Raw genomic sequence first — 6,009 nt, 5'->3', positions numbered from 1 at the left:
CCCGAGACATGTGTCTGAGTGGTCTTGGAGAAGGAGAATCCACTGGAGTCATGGCTATGGGGGGCCTGTCATCCACCATCCAAGCAATTTCTTCTCCTTGATTATTGCTGCCAGCCCCTTGGTGGGTGCATTCTAGAATATGACAAGATGTGTGCAAACATACATCCAGTGATTATCCATTGTGACACATGAACAAATTACTCAGTTTTCAGAACAAGACAGGTGCCTGCAGAGATAAACAGACGTATATATATATATATATTCTCATCTTGTGCAGACGCGACAAATGCTGTGTGTGGCAATAAGAATATTAAATTCGAAATGATTAACAAATAACTTAAGATTGAGAGTAAACAAGATAATGGGTCATCCTCAAGGGACTGCTATGTGAAGAGTTCACGTCTTCATGTAGGCTTTTTTTCCAGGAATTGTCCAGGAACTATGAAAGGATCAGAGAGAACTCTGTGAATACCCTTTGTAGAGACAGCTGGGGGGAAATATTGCTAAATTTCAATGATAAAACAATAAGAACTTTATACATTATCAGTTTAGTTAAAATGTATTCATGAATACTGTGTCATGTACAAACAAGCAATATGATAGAGATTTTCCTTATGTCTGCCTGTTTTATTTTGGGAAAAAAGCACCAGAATTCGTTATTTCATGGCAAGTCCCTTATGTTAAACATCTTTCTGTGGGTGACATTCCCCAGCCCTTCCTTCTTCCCTGCACATTTCTGTGTCTCTGAGTGATAAATTTTCACCAGTAGGATTGAAAGAAGTTCGGCTCCAGTATTGACTCCACACACGACCAGGACCAAGAGATTTATTAAAAGGGGCTGTTACAGAGGGGATCTGTAATGGGAAAAAAGTAAAAGAATGAGAGAAAGAGAGAGTAAGAGAGAGAGAGGAAGTGGGAGAGAGGCGGGGAGAGAGCTGCAGAGAGGAAGAGAGCGACAGAGAGAGAGAGAGAAAGAGAGAACAAGAGAGAGTTGTGGGTAGAGGACTGTATTTATTTGCCTGACAGGGGCCAGAAGGGGCTGTGCTATGTTCCTATTGGAGGAACTGCATGGGAGCAGGGTGGAGCCAACATCATGCTATAGTCCTGTTGGACACACATCAAAGCTGGCTGTGGATTGGTGGCTTGCAGGTTTGAAATTGGCACGTGGGAAGGTTTGAAATTCACGCGCGTGGAGAATTGTGCTCACAGAAGCCGGGACCTAGGGCCTTTGTTGTCTGGTGTGCTGGTGCCATTTTGGGAGCTGCCCCTCTGGTCACTTCCTGCACCCTTCATTTCCACCTTTTGTGTTTTTTATGGGGAGGGGCGTCATTACTCTTTCTAGCTACTTCCTGCTGTCAGGGGTGCTGTGGGGGTAAGGTGGTGGAAGGCTGCAGAACCAGCCAGAGCAGGGTCCAAAGGTAGGCACTGAAGGTGTAGATTTCCACAGGTGAAAGTTACCTGAAGGTTCCTTGTAAGTGTAGAACAGTGACTTGTTCTGGCCAGTCTTCTAATAAGCACAAGGATGGTAGTAACAGCTGTCGTGGAGCAGGCTGTGGAGGTACACAGAAAACCTGGAAGAGAGCCTATCTAAAAGAAAAGTTAAGTGCTGATATACTTTTATAACAATTGATATGCTGGAGAGTGAAGTCCAGGTTATTTTGTCACTCATCCTATGTTGAATAGTAATCCTTGTGCCTAGAAGGAGATTTTTAGTTTGTTAGCAATTTGGCAATGTTTTTAGTGAAATTAATTTACCTGGCCTTTAGGCAATTTAGAAGGCAGTGGGATAGGTGTGGTTTTTGGAGCTTGCTGCTTATCTCACCCTAGAGACTGAATTAAGAACTTGAAAAGTTTAAGTAGCAAAGTTTTCAAAAGCATGTTATAACACAAAACCACAGTAGTTATTGTAAAAGTTACTTATCTAGCCAAAATGATAGTCCAACGATTTTGAAAAGAAAATCTCACTTTTTTGTAACAAAGACAGTGGGAGAGGGCTAATTAAATCTTTTTTGTAGCCTCAAGTGTTTACAGAATTTCTTTTACTTCTTTTCACAAACCTTCGCCTACCATGTTCAACATACTTATACCATTTTTTTGACATGCTCATACCATTTTTTGACATGCTGAAACCTCCCATTTTTGTTCTATACTTTCTTTAACCAGCCATTCTATTATAGAACAAAAATGTACCATACAAGATTCTTTCCTATACAATTATTTATCTTTTCTTTATTCTTTCTTATTAAAAACACACCTTACATCAACAACTTTCTTTACATTTTTCCTAACCTTAAAGTTTTAACCAAAGCAATAAGTTTATATGCAGTGGAAGGGCTTAGATAGAATCGAACGTGGAACTATTAGGGAAATTTAAAGATATAAAAAGGCACCCAAAAAGCACAGTGGTGATGGCTCAGGTTAAAGAATAATACGAGTTTAAATTTTTGTCATAATGTCCTCTTTTAATAATGGAGCTGAACATGGTGGCATAATGAGAAAGTGTGAAATATTTTATTTCCCAGAACACATGGAAGTAATGGCATAGTGAGGGGCCTGGATATAATGCCCTGTACCCCCACAACCAAAAGGGGTGAAGGAAAGAGTGGACCAGGAAATTTAAGTAGAGCTAAGCATGTAGTCCCCATATTCATAAAACATGATATCACTCCACCAGCTACTGATATTTCCACCCTAGGCTCGGTTGGTTTAATAGTTTGTTCCAAAGACATTGGGGCTACCAAGTTAGGGGCAAGTCAATCTGACTGGAGCAAGCCCAAGAGACCCCTTTTGAGATTGTGTAAGATGCCTGGTGTCCCTTAGTTGCATCAAGCCTCTGGGCCATATGCTCTCCTCTGGATAGGCGAACGAGGCAATCATGAGCCCAATGTCCATGCTGTTTGCATTTGGGACAGGTTTTTGCTGGTGGACAGGACTTGACAGTCTTTGGCCCTATACCCATTTTGACGGCACCAGAAACAAACCTGGGAAGGGGGCTGTGTACCCCTTCTGCTATTGACCATCTGGGGTGGAAGATTATCAGTGGTGGCTTTTTCTGTTAAAGTGGTAGATAAAAGCTGAAGTGCTTCCTGCTTATGTTGGTGGTCATGTATTATTTCCTCCTTTTGGTTGTGAAAGATTTTAGAGGCCGTATTTAATAGTTCTAATTGAGAGGTTTGTGGGCCCTTTTTTAAATTTTTGGAATTTGTGCCTAATACCTGGTGCTGACCGGGAGATAAAATATATAGCCAAGCCGGGCTCGGTGGCTCAACCTGTAATCCCGCACCTTTGGGAGGCTGAGGTGAGTGGATTGCCTGAGCCCCTGGGTTCAGGACCCGCCTGGGCAGCAAGTCCTCATCTCTACCATAAATCACAAAATTAGCCGGGCGTGGTAGCGCATGCCTGTAATTCCAGCTACTTGGAAGGCTGAGGCGGAAGGATCACTGGAGCCCAGCAGGTCGAGGCTGTGGTGGCCGGGAGCGGCCACTGCACTCCAGTCTTGGTGACAGAGTAAGACTCCAACTCAAAAAAAAAATATATATATATATTTATATATATATATATATATAGCCAAAAGATTTTGACCCTTTATAGAGTTTAAATCAATATTAGTAAATTGCTAGGATGACCGGTGCGGCCTTGGTTCAGGTTACCAGAGGGCTACACTGGGGAACGATTGGAAGGGGAGGATATAGGGATTGAGCTCCTGGAGAGATGAAAGAGAGGAGGGTGGGGGGGGAACCTGAGGCTGTTGAGGCTGCTGTAAAGGGGGGGTTCATCTGCAGTGGGGGGAGGGGAGTTTTGGAAAGGAGGCTGAAGTGTGCATAAAACAAGGGGAGAAGGATAAATTGTAGAAGAGATGGCAGATGCTAGCATGAGTGGAGGGTAGAGATTAGAGGGATTGCAATTAAGGCAGAGGCAGGGATGTTCACAGAGGAGAGAAAAGGACTGAATATAGGGAATCTCTACCCACCATTTTGAATGCTCACAGAAATTATACAAGTCCTGAATAATATCAGGACTGAGGGACCACCGAGGGGGCCACTGATTTTAATTGTCTAATGGATTTGTAGGCCAGTCCTGTGTGCAGAAGCGAATTAGGCATTTGGGTTTGATATCAGGGGACATAAAAAGGATAGTGAGATTGTTTAAAAGGCATTTAAGAGGGGGAATCGGCCAGCAGGGATCACGAGTCTCCCATGGTGAAACAGGTAGACTAACCAGGGCGTTCTCCTATGAGTCGGCTGTCCGAGAAGTGTGGTGGCGGCAAAGCCTGTCGTCACAGGGTTTTGGCACAACCAGGGTCCTCCTGGAGAACTGAGGGGGACAAGGTACATTGTGCAAGAATTTTTGAACCAGACAGAAAGCACTTGACCGGGCAGCGGGTGGGAGCGTGTTCAAGATTCCTGCCAGTCGAATAGGGCTTACTGTGTGGCAACAAACATGGAGTCTCCAAGGCTCCCTGTTACTCGACAGATATGGGAGTCCTTCAGAATCCACTGTGGGTCAGTAGACGTGGGACCCCCGGGGTCTGCTGCAGCCTGACAGCCATGGGATTCCTTAGGGGGAACAGAGATAATTTTACAGAGGCCGCTGTGGGTTGACACACGTGGGGCCCCTGAGGCACACTGCAGCCCAGCAGCCACAGGAGTTTTAAGGGTTCAGAGAGATGAAAGAGAAGAGGAAACCTTTAGGGTCTTTTGTGGCCATGAAGGCCGAGGCGGGGTGTGTTTCCCCTTGCCCTGGGGCTGGAGGGGCTATCAGATGGTCAATGGCCAGTTCCCCCTGGGGATCCTGGGCAAGTTTCAGGGGAACTCACCTATCCAATGGTCACTGGTGGATTCAGGTTACGCGTTCAAAATGGTGGCGAAGGTCCGGGAGGAATGGAGTGGCCACTGGTGCCGGGTCGGGGGATCCTGCCTATGGGAATACACCCGTACAAAGGCGAGGGAGCTCCCAATCTGTGTCATGGCATGAATGAAAGAAGTTCAGCGCCAGTAATGACTCCACACCCGACCAGGACCAAGAGATTTATTACAAAGGACTTTTACAGAGGGGATCTGTAATGGGAAAAAAGAAAAAGAGAGAGAGAAAGAGAGAGTAAGAGAGAGAGAGGAAGTGGGAGAGAGGTGGGGAGAGAGTTGCAGAGAGGGAGCGAGTGACAGAGAGAGAGAAAAAGAGAGACCGAGAGAGAGAGTTGCAGGGAGAGGGCTGTATTTATTAGCCTGACGGGGCTGGAAGGGGCCGTGCTATGTTCCTATTGGAGGAGCTGCATGGGAGCAGGGTGGGGCCAATGTCGTGTTATAGTCCTATTGGACGCATAACAAAGCTGGCTACAGATTGGAAGCTTGCAGGTTTGAAATTGGCATGCAGGGAGGTTTGAAATACGCGTGCATGGGGAATTGTGCTCACAGAAGCTGGGACCTAGGGCCTTTGTTGTCTGGTGTTTCTGTGCCATTTTGGGAGCCGCCCCTCTGGTTGTTTCCTGCACCCTTCAAGAATAAGATGAGACAAGATCAAGTTATCGATCATATGTTTTCTGGCATTTCTCTGCATCTCAAAGAGTAAGATGTCAGCTCTTCACAGATCAAAACAATCGGTGGACAAAAAGTAGCAGCGGAAAGCCACATATTTTAGCAGCTAATGCAGCCCATTTCACCAAAAGAGTCAACATCATCTCCTCAGTGATATCCCAGGGCATCTCTTGAGTGATTTTATTAGTAGCCAATCCTCAAGTAACTGACTTGAAAAGTACTAATCCCACCTTCCATATAAATGAACTCTTTCTATTTACCATTTATAAAGTAACAGAAAGAGTGAAATATAATGCATATTGGATGTGACATTCTGTAGTAACATTTGACATCTCAAGATACACAGTGTTCTTGTCAGATTTTTTATTTGCAATTGCAGGACACATTCTTATCTGCACAAACTTCAGAGTGTGACTTTATCCCTGAACACACTCTTCTGTAGTCATGAGAATGAGAATCCTGAGGAAGTCCTTGTGAT

This window comes from Carlito syrichta, unplaced genomic scaffold (assembly GCF_000164805.1).
Source record: "Carlito syrichta isolate Samal-C Ts95f unplaced genomic scaffold, Tarsius_syrichta-2.0.1 Scaffold316695, whole genome shotgun sequence".
Classification (NCBI taxonomy): domain Eukaryota; kingdom Metazoa; phylum Chordata; class Mammalia; order Primates; family Tarsiidae; genus Carlito; species Carlito syrichta.
This window is presented reverse-complemented; position numbering follows the sequence as displayed.